The sequence below is a fragment of the Mobula hypostoma genome, chromosome 22, assembly GCF_963921235.1.
Source record: "Mobula hypostoma chromosome 22, sMobHyp1.1, whole genome shotgun sequence".
Lineage (NCBI taxonomy): Eukaryota > Metazoa > Chordata > Chondrichthyes > Myliobatiformes > Myliobatidae > Mobula > Mobula hypostoma.
Genome location: NC_086118.1, coordinates 46625949 through 46642500, shown reverse-complemented (window position 1 = coordinate 46642500; position 16552 = coordinate 46625949). Strand labels below are relative to the sequence as shown.

General features: G+C 40.3%; 1 protein-coding gene across 4 annotated transcripts in view; it reads right to left on the bottom strand.

Moving 5' to 3' along the window:
* The window catches only part of usp36 (ubiquitin specific peptidase 36), an 87081-nt gene that overhangs the window by 63928 nt on the left and 6601 nt on the right, over positions 1-16552 (bottom strand). Inside the window, exons 1-2 of one of the 4 annotated variants that reach the window (XM_063074555.1) lie at positions 12007-12050; positions 4539-4590 (exon numbers count right to left, since the gene is read on the bottom strand). The gene's annotated coding sequence lies outside the window, so the exon portion shown is untranslated. Of the gene's footprint in view, positions 1-4538; positions 4591-12006; positions 12086-12390; positions 12536-15952; positions 16227-16552 lie in introns of those variants that run through there. The other 3 variants (XM_063074551.1, XM_063074553.1, XM_063074554.1) reach the window with 3 other exon arrangements.

The following is a 16552-nucleotide window of genomic DNA, read 5'->3' as shown; positions in this document are numbered from 1 at the left end:
ACTTGCAGGCTGCCCTTCAACAAATCCTTGGATTGTGTTGGTTGACGATGCAAATGACGTATTTCACCACGTGTTTCAATGTACATGTGATGAATAAGCCTAACTTTCTTATAAATATGACTAAAATCTGGATGTGTACAAGTTGCTGCAAGAAGGAATTGTTTAGAAAGGTCTGAAATTATATTCATATTAGCTCTGTGGCATGGCTTTCACTGCTCAGTTCAACGCAACCCTTGACATTATGAGTCATGGAACAATTCATATGAACACACAACAGTAAAGCAGGAAGCATTTAGTTATTTAAAAAAATTACAGAGCTATAAATGAGCATTAGAACACACACTCATTTGATAAAGTCAAAAATTCTTCCTTTGATCATCACTGAATAGTTGTTTTGAAGAACTTACAATTCATGCAAAATTATTTTTAGCTCAGATCATTGTGAAACATTCACTTATATTCATGCAACACGACTCTCATTTTCAGGATATTTTGCAGCAAGAATAGTTTGTAAATAAATTGATGTTTACATCAGTTCATTGATTGCCAGTTATGCTACTGAAGGTTAAAAACATGGCACAGTCTGTGAAGTGGGAATGTTTTTATTGAGCTGGGAAGATACAAACTCCAAGTGTCAGTTTTGTCATGTAATGATGCATAACATTAATATTTTCTCATCATCACAGCTAGAACTTTCAAAGATATTCAATCCAGCAAGAAGGTCAATAGGGAGATGAAAAGAGACCTGGGTGCCCTCCAGCACCATTCGCTGAAGGTGAACATGCAGGTGTAGCAGGCAAATATGCGGGCCTGCAGAGACAGTAAGATTCAAGTACAGGTACACTAACAAGGAGCTGTCCAGAGCTGTGGCGAAACCACATCAAGTTCAAAGTTCAAAGAACAAAGTATGTATATCTTATACAACCTTGAGATTTGTCTTCTTGCAGGCAGCTACAAAACAAAGGAACCCAACATGCAGAGAGAAAAAAAACATGCAAACAATAACATGCAAATAGCATTCAGAACTGAAGTTCACAGAACTGAGCCCATGCTTTAATAGTTGCAGGCCATAGCCACAGTTCAGTGCAGTTCTGTGCCAACAGCTAAAAAACCTAAGTGCCCAGTAGTTTTCCCGTGAGCTACCCACAAAACATCACCATATATTACCAGCTCCAATTTGAACTTATTTAACTTAAGACAAGTCTCCATTTACTTCTTAAGTGTCACCCAAAATGTCAAGATTCAGTTTTTTCCCCCTCATCTTTTCCTATACATCATCTTGTTCAGCCCAAATACTCAGAAATTCCTGAACATGAACTCATTCAATTGGCTGAATTCTACAAGTTGAGGAGATCATTATATTTTGAATCGCAAATTACCTCCCTATCCAAATCAGAGGGACAAAATAGAGCACCTTGACCATGCACAACATACACATTCGTTGTTAAACTTTGCATAACATAATATTGGAAAACATAACTCCAAACATACAAAAGGATACAAGCAATGCTAATTCTGTTTCAGAGTAAAGTATAACCTTGTCTTTGAATCACAGGAGGGTACTTAAACAGGTCAGGTAACTGGCCTTAAGCAATTACAATTCCTACTCTATTTTTAGAGGCACGTTACAACACTAGGACAAATGAAAATGCCACCTTTTCATGAACTATCATAGTGTAAGATCACACAGAATTTTCGTGAATAAATCATGCATCCTTGAAAAGTTTTTGACAGGTTCTCTACTGCATTTCAAAATGCAGGAAAGGATTCAAACACCGAAGAGTACTTTCCAAAAAAGCAATGCATTTACACTTTTGCAAAGTTGCTATCCTCCCATAAAAATGTGTAAACTTAACAGAACATAAAATTAACCTTTCAAGATATCAAAACGCATTACTCGTTGCAACAAAAAATCACAACCTCATTGCTTAAAAATAAACTCCTATAAAACATTCCCACAATAACTAACATATCTGACACTTGTAATGATTACATTTCAGCACAAAGCAATTCTGTTTGGTTAGCAAGTGTTTTTTTTAAAACATCTTCAGTGTTGCAGGGTGCCTTTGCCAGAGTTGTTCCCACCACCAACAGTCCTTCTGAATTTCCAGATCACAATTAACCTTCTCTACTTTGCCAGATTTATCCACTGCTTTTCGAAAGGCTCCTCAGTTTGGAACAATTTCATCCGGGTCAGAAGGCTCCTGTTGGAGATTTGAACACAAAAACTCCAGAGCAGGACTGCAGGATAGATACAGTAAGTGTGGAGAGGATGTTTCTCATTGTGGGAGAGTCTAAAAGCAGAGGGCACAGCCTTTGAACAGAGGCATGTCCCTATAGAACAGAGATGAGGAGGCATTTCTTTAGCCAAAGACTGGTGAATCTGTGGAATTTATTTCCACAGACAGCTGTGGAGGCCAAGTTTTTGGGTGTATTTAAAGTGGAGATTGATCGGTTATTGATTAATTAGGGTGTCAAAGGTTACAGGAAAAAGGCGGGAGAACGAGGTTGAAAGAGATAGTAAATCAGCCACATTGCAATGGTGGAGCAGACTCGAAGGGCTGAATGGTCTAACTCCACTCCCATGTCTAAGCAATTACTGGACGAACCACCACTGAGATGAGAGGCTGAACCAAGGCCCCATTCAGTCTCTGGTGAAACTGAATCCACGAGACCATTTTGAAAGACAAGGGAATTATGCTGTGACCCACCCAAATTATAAAGCACAAAAAAAAAGCACAACTCAAACACGAGGAAATCTGCAGATGCTGGAATTTCAAGCAGCGCACATAAAAGTTGCTGGTGAACGCAGCAGGCCAGGCAGCATCTCTAGGAAGAGGTACAGTCCGCGTTGCAGGCCAAGACCCTTTGTCAGGACTAACTGAAAGAAGAGCTGAATTCTGTTTTGTGGAAACTTCATTTAGAATCAGATTTATCATTAACAAATGCCATGAAATTTGTATTGTTGCCACAAAACAACAATGAAAGACATAAAATTTACAGCAAGTTACAATAATTAAACAGTGCAAAAGGGGAATGGCCAACAATTGTTCTTGCAGCAACAGTTCATGACTTCATGGACCGTTCAGAAATCAGATGAGAGCAGAGAAGTTATTCCTAAAACAGTGAACATTAAGTATGGGTCTCCAGTGTGTGTTTCACTAACACTGAGTGTGACTCCTTCCTGATGGTAGTAACGAGATGCATGTAAGCGTGTCCAGTTGGTGGGTTCTTAATGCTGAATGCTGCCTACTTTAGGTCCCTGATGGTGGGGAGGCTGGTGCCACGATGAAACTGGCTGAGTCTACAACCCTCTGCAGCCTCTTTAAATCCTGCACTTTGGAGTCTCCAAACCAGATGGTGATGCGACCACTCAAAATGTTCTCCACTGTACATCTATAGAAATTTACTAGCCTTTGGTGAGATACCAGATCTCCACAAACTCCAACTGAAGTCCAGCACCGAATACCATCCAATTTAGGTAAATTTATTGTCATGTTTCCCTCATTAAAACACTGACTACACTTCAATGGTGGTAAAATGCTTTGGGGAAACCATTTATCCCAATGCTTCTATACCCAAGGTTGTGGCCTCCAACTAACAGACTACTAGGTCAGATGCAGTGATTACTGGCTTTGTGGCTGTGGACTCACTTTTGTGAATGCTTACTTTTATTGTTTGCACAATCTTTCTACACGTTTGACAGAGTTCTTTGTTCTTAATGGGTTCTATTGGTGGCTGCCTGTAAGGAGATAAATCTCAATGTTGTATGTAGTATACAGACTTTGATAATAAATGTACTACACACCTACACTTCTGCTCATGATTGCTGTTCCTTATTCCATTATTACAACCCACTTTTGCCAATTAATTACTCCAGTTTCTACACTCACCCAAACTCCATATGTACTTAAAGCCTGATAAGCTTCCATGTCTTTTAATCAGCAAATTTTCAAACATCAACTCACCCCGTCCCGACCTGCTGAATCCATCCATTGTCACTTTGGCCCTCAATTCACATACACCAGTACCTTGTTGCTTACAAAACAACTGCACCCAGTTAACTCAAAAATAGATTCACTAAATAGCTTTAAAGAACATTGTATCAAAATGTCACCAAGAGCTCATAATTGTTCTAGCAGCAAATTCTGTGTAAAACAATGTTAAGATCTTCCAACTAGTAAATACAGAGGCAAAAACTCTGGTTACTTCCAGCATTACTATGTCCAATTTCTCTACAGGTTAAATTGTCTCACATCTGTTTCTTCACTGGAGGAATCCATATTATATGTATTGGAATATTAATTTCATGAGAGCGGGGAATGGAAGGGAGAAAGGTTGCTCACAATTAATTTTACAATTTATTCCTTTGGTCTTCCTGATTTTTAAAGTAAAAAATTGCATAAGCTCTTGAAAATCCAAAGAACATTGTTCAAAATAACAGCATGTTCTTATTGCATCATTATCAACAAATTTCAAAATATGCCTGAAACCCTCAGAATCTGAAATTGGAAAGCAGAATGTACATTCACACTTACCCATGAAAACAGAAGTTAGGAAGAAAGCCAAAATCTTGATCAAAGATTACAACTGAAAAGATATTAAAAAAAAGTATTAAATAAAATATTTAGAGCAGGAAATGGGTGAAGAGTGGCAGTGTAATAATGTGCTGGTGTGAAGAAGTGGATGGGGAGATTCTAAGTTGTAGAAGAATGCAGAGTACAAAATGTTTGAAGACATGGACTGGTAAGAAATCATGGGCACATTTAAAGAGCAAAGACATTAAGTGTGGGCATTTAGTAACCAAGAACACAATGGAAGAGCAGTGAGGAAAGACAAAGCAGGCAAACAACACATGGGAGAAGATGGATATAAATTTTCAAACACAAGAAAATCTGCAGATGTTGGAAATCCAAAGCAACACACACAAAATGCTGGAGGAACTCAGAAGGCCAGTTCTGAAGAAGTCTTGGTTCAAACGGCGACTGTTTACTCTTTTCCATAGATGCTGCCTGACCTGCCCAGTTCCTCCAGCATTTTGTGTGTGTTAATATGAATTTTCGTTTGTCATGTTGGGCAGACAGTTAAGCAGAGAACAGCAATAACACGGGCACGGCAGTGTAGCAGTTAGCGCAAAGCTTTAAGCCACCAGCAATCACCAATTGGAGTTCAATTCCTGCCGCTGTATGTAGGGGGGTTATTCTCCCCATGCCTGTATGGATTTCCTCCAGATGCTCCAGTTTCCACCCATGTTCAAAGGACATATGGTTAAGGTTATGGTTAGTTGAGGTGTGGTAATGCTACATTAGCTCTGCAAATGTAGCAACACTTACAGACTGCTCCCAGCACAATCTGCCAACTGTGTTGGTTGTTGATGCAAAATGACGCATTTCACTGTATGCTTCAATGTACGTGTGACAAATAAAGCCTTTAGCAATTAAAAAAGTTTAAGTAATCAAGTTGGAATATGAAGAAGGTTTATAGTCTTTAAAGATAGTGTTATGGAGCCACAAGCAAGTCATCTGAGCACATAAGAGGACGAGGTGTAAAACCCAATTTAGAGCAATATAATCACAAATGGTATTTTTTTTACAATAAAATGTGATGATTATTTTAAAGTCTTCACCTGGTAAAGCAGCAAACCAGTCCTTTCAATGCTGCCCAGGGAAAAAGTTGGGCTTTCCTGAAATAGGAAAGCAGAGAAGCAGCCAAAGAATGTTACGCAGAGTAGAACTGAATCTCATTTGTACCCGTGCAGCTACTTAACCTGCACTTGGGAAAGGTTATGGGATGAAAGGGAAAGAGGTCAAGGAAGAATCCTTGGACAACTCAGCAGGCTAGTAGGGTTCCAGATAGGAAGAGGTTTCTTGGTTGGAGATCATTCAACATTCATTATTGTCATCCCTCAGATACAGTAGTAGATATTAGCAGCATTAAGCTGCCATGATGATGATGAGGTCAACTCAGGCCTGAGAGGCCAGCGTCGGGCATTTTCATGCCTTACAAGGCGTGGAACGAGAGACTGTGTGGTGCGCCACTCCTCCCACAGACATTTCGCAGTACAATATGTTTCTTTATTTTACAAGATCGAGTTGCGAGCTCAACATTCAACCCGGCACGGATGGAAAGCGTACTTGGGAACGGCCCGACTGGATTCGAACTCAGGAACCTCTGTTCCGGAGTCCGGTGCTGATGTCACTGCACCATGGCCGACTTTAATTACAGTCAATTTAGAGAGACAATGAAAGCAAGACTGGGGGATTATCAAGCTCTATCAAGATATCCTCTCCTCTCTGTCTACTTGAATAAATCCAATGCAGCCACCTACAAGACAACTGAAGGCAATCAAATGGGATTATGATAGTTATTTATTACAAAAGCATCATGTAAACCACATGGTTTGCCAGCTATTCTGGACAGTTTCAGTAATAGTTCACATCCGTGATTATTTATTAAATGTCAGCACTTGGAATTCTAGCACTGGTCCTGCTGAGGTAGAGAGATTTCAAAATTAAGATGAGTCTGAGTCAGGAAGATTAATTGTGTATGGAGAACCAGTTACTTCATTGGATTAAATGTTATTGATCAAGTATTGCCCTTGAAGAACGCATTTCAAATGAAATGAGGCTGTTAGGAATATCTGCTCCAAATCCAAGGACAAGCTGACACAAGACTCTTATTGTAATCTATTACGCAACTCCAGAGCTCGAGAAAAAAGTGCCCTCACATTCGCATACTTCCGAAATTACTCCAAGCTCTTTATGTTTTCACTAGTCCACATCAAACTTATTTGATATACTAATCAATATTTATTTTAAACTCAATTTTCACCAATTTTCTTGCAAAGACATCAGGGAGTACACCCTGAGCAGAAATCCAACATCTAAGGGCACTGAAAACATTAGCACAAACCAGTCTGACTGATTTAAACAAGTATATGATATGTTGTAGGGTAGCATATGGTGATATACACATCAATAATAAATTTACTTTGATCTTGGAAGTTCAGGTGATACCAGAGACTGTAAGATGCTGGAATGTGAAGCAACACAATCTGCTCAATCCTGATGCAGGGTTTTGACACAAACATTGACGCTTTCTTTCCTCCCACTGATGCTGCTTGACCCCAGGAGCATCTCCAGCAGATTATATGTGGCTCAAGGACTCATGTAACCAGTTTCACAGAAGCCAGAAAACACAGGGCTACTACAGCCAAGAGCTGTGGGCAACAGTACAAACAGAGGCTCGGTTCCCACCCCCCGCCTATTGTATTCTGAATTATGATAGAATCTGGGGACAGAGTTTTGCAATCAAAATAAAAACAATTTATGAGGGAGAAAGTCAATAAAAAATAATGCTCAAGCTAGTAAATGGTGTGCCTCAACACAATTACCATTTACAACCAATTTCACTGGGACAGAGAAGGGGCCAAGTGTTAAGTCAATGAAAGATGAGCAAGTGAAAGTTGTGCACCTGCTCAGGGAAATAAAATTATATCCGAACAACTTCAAAAGCACGCATCTTTCTCTGCTTCAGCCTTTCACAAGCCGTCAACTATTTCTGCAGCTTCTTGGGTATTAAAACTACTAACATACTTTTTTTAAAAAAATTTGAAACAAATTATACAAACCAAATAACAACCAACAAACACTCATATAAAGCTGTTCACATAGTACACATACAAAAGTAGAGAACATCAGTCCTATCAGTCCTGTTTAACTACAGTTGTTCACTGAACAACTATGCTACTATGAGCTCTGTTAAAATTTCTGTACGTTCTCCCCGTGGAACGTGTGGGTTTCCCCCGGGTGCTCTGGTTTCCTCCCACAGTCCAAAGATGTATCGGGTAGCTTTAATGGTCATTGTAAATTGTCCCATGATTAAGTTAGGATTAATTGGGGTTGTGGGGTTGCTGGGGCAGTGTGGCTCAAAGGGCCAGAAGGGTTACTCCACTTTAAAATTGCTAAATAAATGTTACAAGAGGTGACCAAGGTACTGTCAACTAGAATGTTTAAATCCAGGGAATAGGAACCGAAAATGTACAGTGGAACCCAATGTTGGAGAAAGCAGGATGTACAAATGAAGATGGTGAAACCACATAAAGATCTATGGTTGAAGAATTTAAAGGTTGACATTTTACAAACACTATATTTCACTGAAACACACAGAGCATATAAAAAGAGTCACCAATTCATTCAACTAGGAGTGTACAAGATGATTAAGAGGCATAGATTGAGTGAATAGCTAGAATTTCTCCCAGGACTGAAATAATATTAGGCAGCATAATTTTAAGGTGACTGGAGGAAAGTATAGGAAGGGGGTATGTCAGAGGTAAGATTTTTTTAAAACTTACACAGCAATTAGTGAGTGTATGGAACACACTACCAAGGGTGGTGGTAGAGGCCGATACATTAGGAACATTAAAAAAAGAGCTCTTCAAAAGGCACAGGGCTGATACAAAGACGGAGGGCTACGTAGGAGGGAAGGGTTAGACTGATTTTAAAGTACTAGGTCGAAGCAACATCGTGGGTTGTTCTATATCTGTCATATTATCTTGAAAATAGACCTTCTTCCTTTTAAAATCAAACCACCTACTTAAAGGTTGCATTACATACACCAAGTTATGTAAAACTAGGCAGGCAATAATTACTTACGATAAACAAAGCTAAGAGGTACTTTATTTAAAACAAAGCACAGCTACATCAATTCACACCATGCCCTCTGATTAGGAAATGTTAATTTAAACTCCATCTTTAACAGAGACATATATGATGCTGCTTCTCAACAGAGAACTGCACTGCGTGATCGGGCATGGTTGTACGTGTATTGAGTACCTTTGAACAGTCAAACAAAGAAAAATGTTTAGAGGACATTAGAAAAATTCGTCCTGAATCAACTCTGCACAACTTGTAGCCTTTTGCCTGCTTTATCAGCTGGGTACATACAGTATAATTGCTTTGCAACGATATGGAAAATTTCCAAATTATATTGAAATGCACATTCACATTGGACTGAATAGCTTTCTTCTGGCAGCATTAGGTAGGTAATTGTATATTTTACAACAGCATATGCCTATTATTGTAAAGATTGAAGTATAATGGAGTAAAAGCGTACATGAAAAATTGTATATCACTTAACTCATTCCATTTCGGAAGTACCCATACATCAGTGATACATTATTTCTAGGTCCAAATTACATCAGGCTAGGAGTCAGATACCAATTTATTTCAAAGAGATGCAATGTTTTACTATAAAGACTGTCCCCAGGGTTTTGAACTCCTACCTTACAGGTACTCATATAGATAAGAAAGCCCCACTAATATAATTAAATACAAAATTTTGGCACATATACATACATCCATTCCTACACATAGCAGAATTAGTTTCTTCTCTCCCACCACTTTTATAAATGTTTTGCTCTTATCAGCCTTGTCTTTTTAATGCCATTATAAAATTTAAGGAATGGTTACCATATAGAATTTTTAAATGTACTTTCCAACCTGTGGACAAAATAAACTTATGGATGTCTATAAAAGCAGAGAACCTGTTCATTACCCACAGTCTGTCTGTGTCAGGATATCATCAACAATGCTTCATTAGCATCATTACACAAGACCACAAGATATAGGAGCAGAAATTAGACCACTTGGCCCAACGAGTCTTCTCCACCATTCAGCCATGGCTGTTATTCTTCCCCCCCCCTCCCATTCTGCTTTCTCCCTGTAATCTTTAACCCCCTTACCAATCCAGAATCTATTAATCTCTGTCTTACATACACTGAATGACCTGACTCCACAGGCCTCTGCAGCTACAAAATTCCAGATTCATCACCCACTGGCTCAATACACACTTTTCATCAGAGTCTTAAAGGCCAGGAGAATCCTAAACTCTCCTACTAATGGAAACATCCTCTCTACATTCACTCTATCCTGGCCTTTCAGTATTCATTAGGTTTGCAAAGAAAAAACACAGAGCAAGTATTTGCTTCATAGCAACTCCTCGGTGTCTTCCCCTTATTTCAAGGGAATAAGGTCAGAATCAGGTTTAATATCACTGACGCATGTTGTGAAATTTGATACTTTGCTCTATATAAAATATACTATATGATACAATAAGATTCATGCTACATACAATATCAAAGTAAAACAAAAATACTCAGCAAGTCAGGCAGCATCTATGACAAGAGAAACAGAGTTAACATTTCAGGTTTCGGTAAGGGCCCTCAACCTCAAACACCTACTTCACTTCTGTTACTGCTGAGCGTACCTGACTTGCGGTACATTTTTAGCACTTTCTATTTTTGCTTCAGATTTCCTGCATACATAGATTTCTTTTGTTACAATTTTAGAGGAAACAGCTATTCAATTCTTTACCCTGCTTAGCTATAGTAGTCACTATTCACCTTGACTCTGTCCACATGCTGGCAGCAATAAGACAGTCCGTTTTCCCCACTTGCTTCTATGGGTAGAGTGGGCTGCCCTAGCACACTCTTCCTGTGATTAACATAGCAGAGACTCGTGCACAACTTGCACTCCAACAACCAGCTTCGACTGCACAACAGAAGAACTGCACAAATCTGTCACTGTCAGATAGGCCGAACAACCACAGGAAGCCCGGATATTCCTGACTCTGTATTCTCCTGTTGCTACATTTCTACCTTGATACACAGGCTAGTTTAAACACAACTTCCAACATGAATACTTTCCTCTATGTTCCTTCTAAAATCTGGTTTCTTTCACACCAACATGGCAGAAATCAAGCCAAATAACAATTCACCATTTGTGGTCAAACTTTTGTACCTACCCCTTACCTGAGAGAAAAATAAACGTGTCTTTATCATCACTGACATATGTCATGGAATTTATTTTGCGGCAGAAGTACAATCCAAGACAAAACTACAAGCTACAAAAATAGTAAAGAAAGTAATTTCATTGGTTTATGAACCGTTCAGAAATCTGAAGGTGGAGGGGAAGAAGGTGTTATTAAAACAGGTTACCACGTTCCTGTACCTCCTCCACAATAGTTGTTATACAGCACAACTTAAGTAATATTTTATTTAGCAAGAGGAAAGGTAAATTAAATTAATACATTAAGAACATCTTAAAAACCTTACAAATTGCTTTGATGCGCAGCACAAGTTCCTGAGAGGACAAATATGGCTGCCTTTCCCACCACAAGATGAATGAACCCTTGTGCATTTTCCTGATACTCACCGAGGTGAGAGATTGACAAAGACACACTAGTCCGAGCTCTTCTTCAAATAGTGACATAAGGCTATCTCTACCCAACTCGACGTGCCAACAAGCCCAAAGTGTGAACGACAGTCCTAACATTAACTCCCTCACTGCTTTGCTGAAATATCACTAAATCCAAGATTCTCAATGTCTGTTGGGTTAAATAACCCCAAATATTGTGCCATGAACTCATTGATACTTTCTTTTTTTCAAAAAATCAGAAAAACAAACTGCAGAGTACCAGTAATTTGTTAAACCATAACCTTAAAAACTAACCCGGAGTGGTCTTTTGGACTGGGCAAAATTAAAGGCTAATAACACGGTTAAATTAGTACCGTTTACTCATGTGTTGATATATGTTCTTAACCGTTTCCGAAAATGCTGCGGTGCTGTCACCACGTTTAATGGCTTCAGAGAATACCTCGACTAAAAAATGTTTTCAAAACATAATTTTAACAACAACGTGAAATGACAGAATAATTCTGAAACCCTCCTGCTGATAAAGATGAATCCTGCCAGGTAGCAGTGTTAAAGTCCCAGAGACGGATGCCAGGATTCCATCACGACCTGTTATATTCGCGATTGACTCCGACATGCAGCAACCAAGCACGTGTTTAAACCCTCCAAACAGGACATTAGACGGCCAGTCAAGTGTGAAAGTCACGGTCAAACCTCCCGTTATCCACAACCACACTGAATAATACATCTAAAAATATACAAAATATTTAATTTGCGATTGCGCCGCGTGATGGGGTACTGCGCCAATTCTGACCTGACTTCCTTCTCTGGCGCCACGGATACTTTGTAGCTGCTTTTTCGCAACGCTGATTCTTCCCCTCCTCCTTCGCACCACGGTTTAAGCGACAACCGACTCGTCCAATCGGAAACCAGTCGCGCACTAATCTCCGCCCACATGCTACGCAAAGTGGCGACGCACACCAATCAGCAGCGGGGAGAGCGGAACCCTGAAAGCAGGCCGACCAGCCTCGAGCTGGCTGAGTGTATCCATTTGCAGTGACATTGTGCAACATTTCGCTATAGTCACTCGCTGCATACTCCGCTAAATCCCTCGGGGCTGGCGACTGCACCCGAACCTAACCTGCCCGTCCTACACCAGATTACGCCACCCCCCCGAAAGGAAGCCAGTCAGCATTACCTGAGCAGAACGAACGTGGAGCCAGTAAGCACTGCAGATGTGTCACACAACATGGACTCGGCGCAGAGCTGCATTGTACATCCGGGGAAGCATGCAGTAAACAGCAATGATTGACGGATGACATGCCTGGTGAATGGGCATGTGAATGTCCGAATGCACTCAGAGTACCGTAGGTCAGAAGCACGTTGTGTTGTTATCGTGCATCTAATTATTTGGAAGTCGGTTGTGAATTCAAAATTTCAAATTCTGCTATGTGGATGACAGTGTTTTACAAACTTCAAACACATGTTTCAGAGATATAACATAAAGGACTTAAGAAGTGGAGTGGGTCATTCGGCCCCTCAGCCCGATTCATAATTCAGTAAGATCATAGCCATTTTTCTTCACAGCCTCTATCCCTCTTTTCCCATAATTTCAAAAATAAATTTTGGACATGCTGTGAATGAACCTCTTGGGTTGAGGATTTAAAAGCTTAGTTAACCTCTGGTGAAAGAATTTCTTCTTATCTCTGTTCTGCAAGGCTTATTTTCAGATTGTGACCTTGGATTAAAAAAAAACAAAATTAGCTTTCCTTCCCTCAGCATTGCATCTTTCCTCAAGTGGGACATAATATTCCAGGTGGGGGTTTCATCAGGGATTGGAGAACAGCATATCTTATTTAATAATCAAATGCACATACAATTTGTTTTCCAGATTGTTTATCAAACTGCAAGGACACCAACATATTTCAATCTCACACTAATTAAAATTATTCTGCCTTGCTATTCACCAGTCTATATAAAAAAAATCTCCCAGAAATGCTGGTCTTTCCAATAACAACCAGATATCCAAAATAAATAATTCAAAAAGATTTGAAAAAACTGAAAGATGCCATTTAAATTGACAAGGGGAAAAGATGTGGTTTAAGAATTAGAGCTACAATTTCCTGAAATATGTCAGGAAATGCACATGTAGAGGGAAATAGACATTTGGAACTGTTCTGCAAAGAACAATTGGTGAGATCAATTGGTAGTTTTAAATTTGTTTTGTGTGCTTTGAAACTTCCTGAAGTACTATCACTCAGATTGGACAGAACTAATAATAGAACACCTTTAAGCATAGCCAATTCCCAAACTAAGCAGCAGCATGATATTATGATGCAGCAGACAGTTCTTGAAGGTATACTAGACTGATACTTTATACTTTATTGTCGCCAAACAATTTATACAAGAACATACGATATTTGATTCTGCGCTTCCTGCTCCCTGGATTACAAATCGATAGTAAATATTAAAAATTTAAATTATAAATCATAAATAGAAAACAGAAAAATGGAAAGTAAGGTAGTGCAAAAAAACCGAGAGGCAGGTCCGGATATTTGGAGGGTACGGCCCAGATCCTTGTCAGGATCCGTTCAGCAGTCTTATCATAGATGGAAAGAAGCTGTTCGCAGATCTGGCCATACGAGTCTTCAAGCTCCTGAGCCTTCTCCCAGAGGGAAGAGGGACGAAAAGTGTGTTGGCTGGGTAGGTCGTGTCCTTGATTATCCTGGCAGCACTGCTCCGACAGCGTGCGGTGTAAAGTGAGTCCATGGACGGAAGATTGGTTTGTGTGATGTGCTGCGCCGTGTTCACGATCTTCTGCAGCTTCTTTTGGTCTTGGACAGGACAAGTTCCATACCAGGTTGTGATGTACCCTAGAAGAATGCTTTCTACGGTGCGTCTATAAAAATTAGTGAGGGTTTTAGGGGACAGGCCAAATTTCTTTAGTTTTCTCAGGAGTAAAGGCGCTGGTGGGCCTTCTTGGCAGTGAACTCTGCTTGGTAGGACCAAGTCAGGTTATTTGTGATATTGACCCCAAGGAACTTAAAGCTTTTGACCTGTTCCACTTGCGCACCACCAATGTAAATTGGGTCATGCAGTCCGCTACTCCTTCTGAAGTCAACAACCAATTCCTTCATCTTGCTGACATTGAGGGATAGGTTATTGTCTTCGCACCATGCCACCAGGTTCTTAATTTCCTCTCTGTACTCAAACTCATCATTACCCGAGATACGGCCTGCAATTGTTGTGTCATTAGCAAACTTATATATTGAGTTCGACGGAAACTTGGCTCCACAATCATGGGTGTACAGTGAGTACAGCAGGGGGCTGAGTACACAGCCTTGTGGGGGACCGGTGCTCAGATTGACGTAGAGGAGAGCTTGTCCCCTATTTTTACAGCCTGTGTCCTGTCTGTGAGGAGGTTGAAGATCCAGCTGCAGATCTGAGTGCTAAGGCCTCCCCTAAAAAAGCAACAAGCCCTTTAAAATATGAACTGTCGACTGTACATTATTCCATCAGATAATTATTTACAGTTGTGAAATTATGCAATGTACAGATATAAATGTAACCAAATTTATTTACTCATCCTTTCAATCTTCTCAGTCTATGCTGGGGTGCCACAGTAGCAAAGCAGTCAGCACGACGCTATTACAGCTTGGGGCGTAGGAGTTTGCAGTTCAATTCCGGTGCCCTCTGCAAGGAGTTTGTATGTCCTTCCTGTGAAATGCATGGGTTTTCCCCAGGTGCTTTGGTTTCCTCCCACAGTCCAAATATGTACTGGGTAGGTTAATTGGAAAGTATAAATTGTCCTATAATTAGGCTAGGGTTAAATTGGGGTTGCTGGGGGTTGCGGGGCAGCATGGCTCAAAGGGCTGGAAGGTACTACTTTGCGCTGCATTGCTAAATAAATAAATAATAAAATTACTTCTGATTGCTTCCTCAATCAATACATTTATCATCTTTAGTCCATCAACAGTGCAGTAAACACAATTATGTCTATTTACAATGATCCATTTCAGATACACCCTATGCTCTCAGACTTATCTCCCTGCTTCCAAGACATACGGGAATTCATCATTATCACCATTACGTGCCACATCATATGACATGATCCCATGACCATGATTGTTCTTGGCAAATTTTTCTACATAAGAGGCTTTGCTTTGCCTTCTTCTGTGCAGTGTCTTTACAAGATAGGTGACCCCAGAGGTCATCAATACTCTTCAAAGATCGTCTGCCTGGCATCAGTGGTTGCATAACTAGGACTTGTAATATGTACCAGATGCTCATCGACCACCCTATGGGAATTACCTTCTCCATTAGCTGCATGCCTCTCCACCATACTGTATTGGGTCCTACCCTTTAGCAATCGTGAAACTGGGCATTCTAAAGCTGAATGCCTCCACCATTTCGACCCGTGCTTTCAGGAGTCTTCTCACACTTAGCACCCTTGTGACCTGCGAGCTTCCCACTAAACCCATGTGAGTTCTCTGTGAGACTCAGTCTTGGTGAAGAATACCATGACCCCATTACCAAATCTGCAGTCTGTGTGCCAAAGCCTCAGAATCAGCCTCCAAATGAAGCTGCCTCACAAACTCACACAGCATCTCCCTACTGGTGAAAATCTTGCATTTGGTCCACCACACCAATCTGCTTCTCAAAACAACTTCTGACAGCATCAGATTGAAATGTCTCATCAAAGCTTTTCCATTCTTCTTGTTACAGACACTGATTGTGCTCTATGGGGTTACTAGACTCACCTGTGTCTCATATGTCTTCAGCCATACTAAGAGCAGCCGTATCACTTTCCTCTCCTCACACATCATCACGTTCCCCTCTCTGTGTCCTCTCCTGAGACCTTAGTGATGTTGTTCGCCAGAAAAGCTCCACGTAGTCCAAATGCAGGGAATGATCGAGTCTGCTGGTACGTCTCATGCCTTCCTACGGATCTCACATATCCATTCCCTGCCATCCTCACAAGCTCCTACTCTGAGAACCATACTTTTGAGTTTCATCATGTTGGATCTCTTCACACTGTTATGCAGAGAAACAGAAAGCCTGTCACCAATGTGGCGTATGTAGGTGGCTGCAAGTACCATCAGTCAGTTTAAATACAGCAAAGGAACATTTGCTTAATGTCAGATATTGTTTGACAGCACACTTATGAAATGTCCCAAAATGTACTGCGTTAAAGTTCAGTATAAATCCCAAAGGACAACATAAAATGCTGGAAACATCCAGCGAGTCAGACCGCATCTGTGGATAGAGAAAAAGGTTAACGTTTCTGGTTAGTCCATCACATGTAAAGCCCTCCCCACCATTGAGCACATCTCCACGAAATGCTATCGCAGGAAATAAGC